Here is a 12,802-nt window from a genome sequence, read left to right as displayed (position 1 = left end):
TGATTATGAGAAACAATAAAAGTACCATAAATTAAATAATGCAGATAGAACAATATTTTCACATGACCAAAACAATGTTTCAGGGTTAATGCTTTCTTATTCTAATTGAAAATGTAATTATGCACTCATAGGTGTCATTATTGCATAAAATTTGGTAAACAATACTATTTTTTCAGCATTATGATTAACTCCCAGTAAGAAAAAGCCAAGCAAGCCTGGTTACTTCTTCCAGCAGTGCAAAATTATTGGATGCTTCATAGGTATCTCCAGTATTAGACTGTCCAGAGTGCAGTAGGGTATTTACACAGCTATTCCTAGACTGTTTCCATCGTCTGTAATTAATTATCCATAATACTATATTTTGTTCAGTATTACCACCTCTCCCACATATCCAAAATATTTCCCACTATTGTACTTTTTAACTGAGGAACTAAGCCCAGGCTTGCTAAGGAATTAAAAAAAAATTTTAAAATGCAAATACTCCAATATGACACTGGGATAACCACCTTGTTGTTTTAAGGTCATTGCTTCTGTTTTCTGAGGCTGATTTAAAAAAAAATAAATAAAGGTCTGAAACAAAACATTTTTACCAAATTACCAAAAGCAGCCGAAAGTCATCAATGACAACTTAAGGAATTGTAAATTACGTGGGACACACTGTTCACAAATAAATCAGATTTATGATTATGTTCAGTTGTTCCTGTTACCTGAAATTAGAATTAGAAGCTCATTAAAAATGAATACATTTCAGAGAATGAAGAGGCACAGCATTATATTGATGAAAGCTTCATTAAATTTTCAATGATAGAGCTGCTTCTATATTTGTGGAGGAAGGACACAGTAGAAAGAAGTTGGGACAATTCTCCTTCAAGCAACTTTGCATCTTTCTACTCTCCCTAGAAAATATATGGATTTTAAAACAAAATGTTGGACTAATTAGGTGTAAGAGAAAGTAACTGTGGTCCATTATATTCAAGGAATAGCCACTTTCAGGTCAGCATTTTTCTTGGATATGTTCGCCAATTATACAATGGATACTCCAGAAGAAAGCAGGAGAGAGAAATCAGGTTTGAATGATCAAGCTCATATAAAATACAGGCTCTGTATTTATCTGAACTCAATGGCACAGTCACTTTTTAGAATACTCACTCTAAAAAAACAGTATGGGAAATGAAGCTTTACCTAGCAAACAGTAAGAGATAACTTCTTGTGCAAGCAGAATTGTAAATCTATTTATCAAAGTCATACAGTAATGCAGCTTTGTTTTTACTGCAGAGACTGAAGCCAAGAAACAGACAGAAAGCAAACTATAGCCAAGCCCACTACTCAACCAAATTTCTCATATTACCAATGGCAAGTCAGATGATTAAAATCTCCGTATGTAACACAGGCTACATGAAAGAAGGCAGAATCAAAAACGCAAAAGTGAAAATTCAAGTGGTCTGATCCCTCTTGTGGTCATGCACCACAATATAAATTTATTGTATCACCACATTGTGCTAGCCAGTTTCCTTTGGAAAAAAGGCTTATGCAATCAGGCTGCTCCTCCCCTCAATAACCATTACCTTGTGTCAACCAAGCCAGGCAGCGGGGTAGAGGCCTCGATGTCCTGTTATTCCTCTAACAACCTGCACGATATACGGCCCAGGCATTACATGTTTTCCTTACAGTTAATGGGCATGGCCTGCCAGGCACCAGGATGAGGGGTTGTTCTTTCCAGTTTGTTAGGATCCCACCTCTTTCAGCCTTTTGGATAGGCAACAGCTCACACACACAGCTAACACACAGAGGCAATACCAGTTTATCCTCAGACCGTGTTTATTCTGCCCTGCTCAAATCCTGCTTCGACACATTTACTGTTTTTCTCCCCCTCTCCAGTTTTCTTTGGCATGCACGGTCAGCATTAAATAACTGACCTTCTCAAAACCACCATGAGGTAGCATTATCCCCACATTACCAGATAAGGAAATTAAGCCACTATAATTAATGCTTGAAGCATGCCCAAATTTCACATTCCTGATTTGAGAGCGATTAGCATTAGCGCTCTATAGGATTTCCTCTGCCCAAAGCCCAGCTCCCAGGGAGAGCAGGAGCAGTTGCCCAGAGCCTGCACTTCCACAGGGGCATCCCATGGGCACAACAGAGCCCCTACGAAACGCTGCACTCCAGGAACTTGGCCAACTCCACCCCAGGGCTCTGTAAAACAACTCCAACACCCAGGTGCTGCTCCAGTCTAGTGAGGGAACACAGGAACAGAGTGCTTCCTGCACCCTTCTTCTTCTCCTGGCCAAGACTTTTGTATCCAGGCTTGGCTAATTTCCATTTAGACACCTACAGCCCTACACCACAATGTTCAAGCCATACACTCACTGTCCTCACCTCTGCCACAGCCATGGCCTCCCCATGCCTTCACCCTCCAAGAACTGCATATCCTGCTACACACTTCTTGAGCTCCAGTTTTTCCTGAGTTTTACAAAATTGTCCCAAATCCTTCCCTAGCCCAGTCATCACTCCTTCTCTCAACTTCTCATGTAGTCATGTCCCTTTCTCTAAGCAAGTTTCCCTTGTGATCTTTGTAGTTTCCTTTATGCCATACAGTCAGACTGGGAGTCAGCCTCCCCTTTCCATCACTCCAGCGCTTCAATTTCCCCAGAGCCACAAGGTGTTGCCCAGGTACACCTTCCCTGCAGAACAGAAGGCTCCCTTCCAAAATCTGTCAGCTGGCAGCAAAGGTTCCCCCACAGACCCCATGCAATTTGAGCTCCCTAACTTCATCCCAAGAAACACATCTCCAAGGGGCCGTTTCATTCACACATCACTGAGATCCTGCCCATGTGAAGGCAGCTAACTCTGCGCACACCTCCTGTATTACCTTTCCCCAAAACCAAGCAGACAGAATAAAAATCAACGGTTTGTTTGGCAAAATTTTGTTGCAAGAGTAGAAACTAAAAAGTTCAAAGAAATGTAGCACTTCTAGACTAAGCTCAACAGACAAGTATCTCTCCAGCTCCTGAATTCCTCCAAGCCTGCTCAGCTGATGATGTTCAGCCCTATTAACCTCCCTCTCTCCCTTTTCAGAACACAGCCATACCCCAAAACTAAAAATAACCTTTCATTTTTTTCCTAAAACAAGGGATCTTGGGGATTTAAAGCAGCCTCCCATTTCTAGTTCACAGCACATCAGTCACAAGCTTATCAAACTACACAATTGCCACTGACAGTCTTTCCTGACACCGTCCAGGGTGTGTAAGGACTGTTTTTTCAGTCTTTTAAAGCCTACAGACACTACTCCCAGAACAATCTGGACTCTTCTGTTTAGACAAGGCTATTCATGTACTCACAGTAAAGATTACCTAGCCACTAGTTACACCTACAGATTGTTCAGCTCTTAATCCCCACAAGATATCTTTTTTTTTTTACAGATAAACACATGACACCCTGCAAGTAAGACAAGTTAAACATTTGTCTGCCTGTACTTGTCTGGGACCAGAGATGTTCCTCCTTAACCCTGGCTCTGAGGGCAGCTCTTGCAATACATCTAATCCTAGTGCCAGACTTTCCTGCCCAGCTAGACCCAACACTTCCCATTCTGGCTCAGCAGTCTGAAGGTGTCAACATTGGCCAAACCACTCCCTTGCCTTTTGCTGTCTAGGAACATCAGTCCTCCTTTGCCACCCTGGCAGAGACTGGCCACACTTCTTGGAACTAATAAAAAACTGAAGAGCTCAACATTCTTGGGAACTTTCACCTCAACACTCCTTAAGAGGAAACCAACAAAATACATTTCTTCTCACTCTGTCCCATCCCACTGTTTCCTAAATCTCAGCAGAGCCACTTATCTTCTCTAAAATGTTAAAGTTGTCATGCTCATCTTAAGCCCAGGATTCTGCAAATGCTTAGACACAATCTAACCTTAGTGACAGCCATTGAGGCAGGACTGCGTGGGCACAGCAAAAATCATTACCTCATGTTTCCCAATGTGAAGCCAAAATATTTATCAGACAGATGAACTTCCTCATTGTTCCTTTGTGACAGAGCCATCTTGTTCTCACTGATCTGAACTTACCTACGTTCCACACAAAAAAACCTGCAAGAATTTCCTTACATATTCTCTCCCCACGCACGTTATAGTCAAAAAAATAGCAACTTAGTATCATTTTCAGAGCATCAAAAAATGTTTTTAGCTGTGACAAAGTTTAATTTTGTCACATAGAGCAGTGGTTCCTGCTAAGAACTTTTCTCAGATCTAGTCTCATCAAAATTAATTCTTGCAAAATATTTTTTAAAAAAGAGAAACCAAGTAAATGTCTTTTATAAAATTCAGATCACTGTTAGGACTACTATTTGTGACTTTTACTGCAGCCAGAGTGGTCTGTGAGGAAACATCCACTGTTCCCTGCATATCATCAAACCAAGAGAGGGAACCAGCAACGTGAAACTGAAGTGTCCCCAGTGCAAGCTCAGCACAGTGCCTGTGCCACAGTCTGTGACTTTCAGGGAATTTTCCTTATTTTCTCACCAGATATGAACAGTGGAGTATTCAATTCAACTTCCAAAATGTTGACCTGGCTTTTCTTCAAACTTCACCTTCAGCTGTCCAGGGGGGAGGAACAACCAACCAAAGCCCCAAACAAAGAGCATGCACACAAATGCAACTTCTGGACATTTACAACAGGGCACTTCTGGATCTGCCCTGCTGTGAATTTACAGTTAGCAAGACACACATGCTTTCTAAAATGACTCAGGAATCTATTTGCTTAATTTCATAACTATTATACCTATGCATATGGCTTCTTAACATCTGACAACTATGCAACCACATAGAAGCAAGCCCATTGTCCTTTTTTCTCACAGACCCACAGAATTATCGGGTTCAATTACAATGAAGTAGATGCAATCAAAAGAAAGAGAAAAGAAAAACCTGCCTAATACAAAATTGTTTAAACTGCTCTTGTGTTTGTCTTTTTTTTGAGAAGCACTTGTTTACACCACAGAGATTTACCACACCTGTGTCAGACCATTGCCATATTCACCCAAAGCAGAAGGGGCCAAGCATGTTGGAACACTCCTCAAGCTGGGCACCCAAACCCACTGCCAGGACCACAGAATCACAGAATGGTTTGGGTTGGAAGGGACCTTAAAGATCATCTCATTCCTATCCCTGCCATGGGCAGGGACACCTTCCACTAGAACAGATTGCTCAGAGCCCCATCCAGTCTGTTCTTGAACACTCCCAGGAATGGGGCAGCCACTGCTTCTCTGGCCAACCTATGCCAGAGCCTCACCACCCCCACAGTAAAGAATTTTTTTCTAGTAACTTATCTAAACCTGCTCTCTTTCAGTGTGAAGCCATTCCCCCTGTCCAGTCACGGCATGCTCTTGTAAAGTCTCCAACCCAGGCTGCAGATTTAAACAGACTGAATTTTCAGAACCAAGGAAAAAGAATTTACTTTTCCACTTACTGACTGGAGAGACAGGATATAAACAACAGCTTTCCTTTTGCCAAGGTCATAAGGAGCAGAACCATAACTTAAATTTCCAAAAAGTACTTACAGGGAACGAAGAGCAGAGCTCTGTGAGCTTTGCTAAGCAGACAAGAAGAATTACCAAGCAGACATGGCAATTGATAGCTCAACAGAGAAAAGAGGAGATTTTCTAAATATGCCAGTTTTAAAACAAAAGAATTAAACTGAGGCATTAACACCATTTCATCAGAAGTATCAAGACCATGACTCAGAGCCAAATGTAAAAGCAAATATCCACTGTCAAAACTGGATGGCAGAAGGAAGTAACCTCTTGGGTATTTCAACAATGATTTAATCACCTCCCATGACTAACTTGTAGAGACTTTGGAAGACTAATGGGATGGAACTGGATCCAAAGAGCATCTAATCCCAATTAATAAAACCAGGAATAACTCCGAAAAGACAAAGAAGAAAGATGACCTAGATTTTTATTACCTAAGAAGTCAGGAAAAAGCTTTCTTTCAGAGGGAATACATCCCACTTAACATTAAAAAAAAAATTGCTTCTTCCTCTGAGGAAGCAGACCGGCTTTGATGATGCAATTACTTCAATCAAGCATCAGTTAAAGTCTCATAGTAGATCTGACAAAATGAGTAAAAACCTCCCTGATGTGTCTCCCAAGTCACACAGAAGAAACTAAGAGAATTCTCTCAGAGGTGGAAATTATGGGAATGAAATACATTTACATAGCTTTCATTACTTATCTCCCTAAAGCAAAGTAGGCAGTTTCAGGACCACACCAAGTTTCTGTTCTGGTTGAGATTTTCAACTGCATGTAGTCCCAATTCACTTTAATCCACCAAGATTATTCATGCTTCTCATACAAGCAAGGATTTACCATCCAGGAATCTAAACTGAGGTGTGATATGGCAATAACAGCAAAAAACCAAGCCTCAGAGACAAAACAACACTTGCTCTTCCAGATAAACCAACTTTTAAGGCACATAGCTTAACAAAATGGTAAAAAAAACTAAATTAACATTGTGTCATAGGAAGGTACTTCCTTTTACCCTATTCCTACCTCATTTGTAAACACAGATTCCTACAGATGACCTTGCATCCCCTCTGATGTCTGACTAACCATTCACAAGCCACTTCAACTTGCTAGTTCTGCACAAACAGCATTAACTGACCAAAAAAAGCCCATTTTCTGCCAGATCAGCAAACTAGATCAGCTCCTGCAAGGGTCTGGTAAGTACCAAAGCCTGGTGGCTCTTTTCCTTGTGCCTGCTGCCTGTTCACAAATTTGAATCCACACTTCATGGGCTGAACCAGCACACTCACACTTGTTTGTGCTCCAAAGCCCACACACTTTTTTTGGACTAAAAATCATATATATTACAGCCAACCTTTATGTTTACAAATGACAGCCCTGAATCATTGTCCTTGTATATCTTGCACTCAAGGTATTTTCTTTAGGAAAAATATCTTGCCAAATCAAATTCAAATGCATATTTAAGCCCCCCTAATTCCCACATGTTCAAATTAAAAGTTACAGGTCTGACAGATCTTCACTGCCTACCTCTAGTTTAGACTTCTTCACTCAAATTCACTTGGCTGAAATACAGTTTTATGTTATTTTCCACAGTCTCCAGGGCTTCCCCCCATCCTAGAAGAAAGGCATTTTCTTGAACCACACTGCAGAGAAGAATGCAGCAGGAAGCCAAGCCATCCTTTCACTTGGAAGGGGTTGAAACAAGAAGATTCCAAACTGTTTTCCAACAAGTCCAGTCCCACACATTGGCATGAGACCCCATTCCCCTGAATTCACCAGGGATATTCCTACTCCTACCTCCCAGGGAATTTGACAGTCACAAAACTCCAAAAGCTTCTGACATTAAAATAAATGGGCAAATAATGAAACCTCTGTTTCTTCACATTGCAGCCTGTTAACACCACAATTAGAGCTCTCCAAGGATGCACTTCCCCCCTAATGAATCCCTGGAAACACCTAACAGGGTGCAGGGCAGATTAGAGAATCCCCACAACACAACTTGGTGAACTGATGTCTCCCCTGAGCAACACAAAGCCGGGCCTAGAGACAGTAAGCTTTTTTTACACTGTCTTCATTTTGAAGTCTTATTAACAAATTAAATGAGAAATAAATACATCTCCCTCTGGGAACAGGAGGAAAAAAAACCCTGTATTTTAGTAAGGAGCCCAGACACCTCTCCATAAGCCCCTTCAACACAGGAAAGAGACCAGAAAAGCTTATAATGAAGCAAATTAATCACCTACCATCTAAGATTGTGGAGTACCCGAACAAACCCATAACCACCAAACTGGCAGCAGCTGAAACTGAGCTTCCCAGTTTTCTGTGGAGCCTGCTCTGGTCCCTGAGCCCTTGTCTCCCAGAAATGTCAAGCTTGCAAAAGACACTTTGTCAAGACAGCACAACAGCTGGCATGACACCAGAGAAGAAAAGGAATTTCTTTGATTTTGCTGGTCTGCTGACACCCACATTTCCTCTCTCTACAAGCCAGGATGGCTCCCAGGTAGCTGGAGCACCAGGACTGACTCCTAAGGAGGAGCTTTACATACCAGTTTCCTTCCTGCTCCCTATAAAAGGCAATGGGATAACAAAGGTGAACCAGCAGTCCCAATTAACCACCTTTTTTACCTAACATTTTTGTGTCTCCTTCTTGGAGATCATATGGTCCACATTTACAGCCAAGAATAAATCTCTTTACCCACTCCTATTTGCAGTAACAACCTTAACATTTTTTTTAATGCAGGTTTGGGTGGATGTATTCCCTCCCCTCTTTATGTACGTAAATCAGTGAGATATGCTTAACCTGCCTCCTAAAACTCAACACAGGCCATGAAATCCAAGCAGGCAGAGTAAAAGATAATTCATGGTCTCAAGTGAAGCCAGGTGGATTACAACTCCATTGGCAAGCATGCACCCAGCATCTGCATGCTTAGAAAAGACTCTAGGAATTCTCTGAAAAACCAAAAATTGTCATGCGTGCACAACGGATTTTGAATATAATTCTTGAGTGAACTTCTAAAAGAAATCAAAGCCATCAGTGCACCTTAGAAACTAATGCATTACAGCACTTTAATCAAGCATTGCTCTGTAATTAGACACACTTTTCCCTGCACAAAAGTTTTTTAAAGCCAAGTATCTGATGCCTTGAACCCCATTATACTTAAGAAAATAAACTTTAGAAGACATTCATTATTCTTGAACTAAGCATTTCCTTACTAAGTCCCATCCTAGAACAACTTTTAACTGCTAATTTATCATCCTCCTCCCAGTGACAGGGAAGATTTATAGTGGAAAAGGCTTATTTAACATGACTCTGATGCCAAAAACACATGGTGTTACACTTTTGGCAATATTAGTCAAGAAGCAATAACCAAGGAAAACAAACTACTAAGAAATAACCCCCAAAAAACCCACTCCCACAATTGTAAGGCTTGGCATGGTTCTATTGGAATAAACTGCAGTGGAATCCCAACCTGAAAGTTGTTTATAAAAGACCAAATGTCCGATTTCATCCTCTTGCAGCCACCTGCCTATCCCTTATCTCCACTGCAGCACTGCTGTGCTTATCAGCACTCTGATCCCACTCTGCCAGGAGCACATTCCAGAGCCCCACTGCCCATGCCAGAGGTGCAGCACTGGGAGAAAGCCACTGTGAGTTTTCTGAAAGGGTCAAGCCACGGACATGGGAAGAGACACAAAGGATGAGGGAGGAGAAATGGTACCTGCATGCTGCTGCCAAAATCCAGAACCAATCTGATGGCAGGGTCAAGGTCACAGTAAGAAAAGAGATGGGAAGCCAGCACAGGGATTTTCACACATAGCATCTACCTCAGATGAGATTTAAATGAATGAAGTGAGGAAGAGGAGAAGAATGAACAGACAAACCTCCAAAGCACAGGATTTCATAGCAGGAAGAACTTTCACTGTAACAATCTGTCAAAAAAGAAAAAACAGGGCATCTGTTGCCCGACAAGTTCTCAGATATTCTGAGGTGCTTTTTTTATATGAGAGATGGGAAGAAAAAAAAGAAGGGGGGAAAATAAACCATGATAAAAGGAATGGCTCTTCTAATTTCATTCTAATCAGAGGGCAAGACCACCTAAGAACATGAAAGTGGAAACAACCTGGCTGACAGAAGGCATAAGAAGACAACTCTCACAGCTCTTCAGAAGGGAAAACAGAGTCACAAAATGAATAAAATGAACTCCTGATAAAACCACAAGCTTTCTGAAACTCAGATGAAACAAAGATCTGAAGCTTACTGACAAATCAGCTCAGCCAAGTAAAGGCTCTTCAATATTTTAAAATCCAAGGTATTTTGCACAAGTGTAAATCACATCACTGGAGGTCACTTCATTAAGTGAACAGCACAGATGACAGAATAGGAAAGCTTTAGGAAAGAAACTACCAGGAGGCAGCACTGAAGGTAAAATGAAAATATTCCTTCAGAATGCCTGCAATGCAAGAAAGCACAGCTGAAGCAGGAGCGCATTAACCCACTCTTCAATGAGAGGGAAAATCTCTAACAGATGATGCCAAAGCACTTGGGGCATTTTCTGCATCAATCTCCACTCAGTAAGATGGATTAGCTGGCTAATGTAACTCATAGCACAGCAGAAGGAGCAGGAGCCCAGGCTAGAACTGGGAAATGCATTACAGCAACTGCTCCAAACCTCCCGAGCCAGCAAAGCCACGGCTCTGAATTTTCCATGCAGATTTATCGGCACACTTCAAACAAAAAGCACCACAAAGGCAATGTGCTTCTGCAGACAGCTTAATGAGCTTCCATAAACCCATGGACATGTAGTCCATAAACCTGTGGACTATATCCAGGGGTTACAGCATTAGGAGTACTTCAAGGTTTTCAAATCTGGTAGATGTAATATTTACCCTTTGAAAACTGACAAAAGAAGTTTTGGATCATCTCTGCTCTATGCATTAAGCTCCAACAACCTAAAGAAGGACTAAAGCACCTGCCTCTAAAGAGCAGGAAACAAGTACAGAAGGAAACACAGATCAGAGTCAGGCTTACCATCAGATCCTGGGAAGATGCCAAAATAATCTGAGAAAAAATCTATCTCCTGCATATTTCAGATAACACAACAGATGAGATTCAACACACAATTTCTTAGGAACAAATCGTATCAAAGGAATATAATTCCTTCCAGTGACACAGTAACAATATAGGTAGTGAAACAACAACTACAGGCAATGTAGTTTTGGTTTAACTGGACTTTTGACACTCTTAAACTGACAGCCATATAATCTAAACAAAAGCAGAACACACTGAAGTAGTCAGAGATGATTAGAAACCCACACCCAGAGATAAGCTATCATTATTTCAGTCTGAGAGAAAATTGGTAGCAAGCCCATTCACATGGCTTTAATCTTTTCACATTCTCCACTGTTACAGAAAGGAAGCAGGGGAAGAGGGTTATTTAGCAATGAACTTACTGCAGGCAACTTCATATTTTGCTCTGCCTCACTTGGATTTCTTATGGTGACAAGCAACAATTTCCAATATCTCCCAGACATTCTGTCCACAGACTACACATTGGAAAATATCAGGATGTTAACAGAGAGTAATCTCAGACAGTTTCAAAAACTTGGATGGAGGGTCTCAGAATCCACAGTCACCTGAAGCAAGGAAAAGTCACCTGAAGTAATAAAATTGTTTAACAGAGCAAAAAGGTAATAATAATCACCTGTACAACATAACATGGAAAGTAAGCTTGAATTCTGTTCTGCCCACAGATGTGCTGAGTGGTGAAGTGCTAAAGAATCTGGGGCTAATGCTCAACATAAATCAAATGTATCACTGCAAAAAAAACTAAACACATAATGAGTCATCATCCTGCCTGGAATAAATGCAGGTATGAAAACAACACAAAATAATTTTGACTCGGGCTGTTGTACTAAGGACTCAGATGGAACACCACGTCCAGCTCCAACAAAATGCAAACCAAGTGGAAAAGGCCTAAAAAAACCCCAGTGAAAATGGGCTCCAAGTGTAACCAAAAACAAATTAAAATCACTGAAGAGAGGAGACTGAAGCAATGGGATTTCTTCAGAGTGAAAAATACCAAAGAGAAAGCCCTCAAAATATTCCATACATTCCTACAAAAAAGAAGTAATAAAGAGTTCACAACTGCATAAAATTCACAGTAGAGTTCTTAAATGCTTCAATTACAGGAAATAAATTTAGATTGGAAATTAGGAGTAGCATTTTCAACAGTAACAACTGCTAAATATCAAAATAGATTGACTAAGGATAAATGTCCATCAGAAACTTATGTTAGCTCATTTGCTTTGGGAGCTAATTAAGTGTTCCATCCTTGTGACTGAAATATGGTGTATTTATGAGAACAAGTCAATTATCTCCTTTCATTCACAGGTGGGTCATCTGAGCTTCCAGCTTCTAGATGAGTTACTATGGAAATTTATTAACCATTATTAAGAAACAACTTCCAGCATGAAGGCTTTGTAACACTGTATGGAAACAATAATAGATATACAACCCTGAGGGAGCTCTTGGAAGGAAAACACGGAGGAAAAGTGGCACACTTGAACCACATTGCAATGGAGAGTCCTTAATTACAACCAAAACAAACCTAGAGATCCTACTCTGCCACAGAGATGCAAACAACAAGAGCTGGGGTGCAGAAACAAGAAGCAAGACAAGAACATCAACCCCAAACACGGTGTCAGCAACTGCACCCAGTAAAGCAGAGAACACCATTAATTGTCTCAAGCAAAACTCAGCTACAAAAAAAAAAAGCCCAAAGCAAGTGAGAAGCAAAGCAGGAGAGCAAACTGAGACATGCTGTCCTCTGCTGGAAGCGGCTCTGGAGGAGCCTGAAAGCACATGGGGACCACTTTGATCATTCCTTTGATCTTTGGTGAATGCAAGATCGAGGCATCATTGTAAACCAGCACGGCTTTGCCTAAACGGGGCTGCTGCCTTTTGAACTCCAGCACTGCTGTCACCAAAGGGACACTCCTGAGGCCACCTCTCCCACACCACCAGACCTTCATGGCAAGAGAAGAGAACAGGAGCAGGGAACAGAATGAGAAGTAACACTTTTTTCCTAAGACAACAAGATAAATCCTTTCCTGTAACTGACTTTCTTCATCCCGTTCACTTACAACAATGCACCAAGGCAAGCAAAAGCTCTCAGGCTGCATCTTTTCAATGTAATTCACAAGTAGTTTAAAAATATACACATCACAGGAAAGATGACAAGACAAAAATAAAAAATATAGAAAGGGCTGCTACTGCAGTACT

The 12,802-nt window shown here is 41.0% G+C and overlaps 1 protein-coding gene across 1 annotated transcript in view; it reads right to left on the bottom strand.

Annotated features, from left to right (window-relative positions):
* MNAT1 (MNAT1 component of CDK activating kinase) overlaps positions 1 to 12,802 on the bottom strand; it is a 117,743-nt gene that overhangs the window by 104,004 nt on the left and 937 nt on the right. The gene's annotated exons all lie outside the window — the stretch shown is intronic.

Source organism: Vidua chalybeata, chromosome 6 (genome assembly GCF_026979565.1).
Source record: "Vidua chalybeata isolate OUT-0048 chromosome 6, bVidCha1 merged haplotype, whole genome shotgun sequence".
NCBI classification, from domain to species: domain Eukaryota; kingdom Metazoa; phylum Chordata; class Aves; order Passeriformes; family Viduidae; genus Vidua; species Vidua chalybeata.
This window is presented reverse-complemented; position numbering and strand designations above follow the sequence as displayed.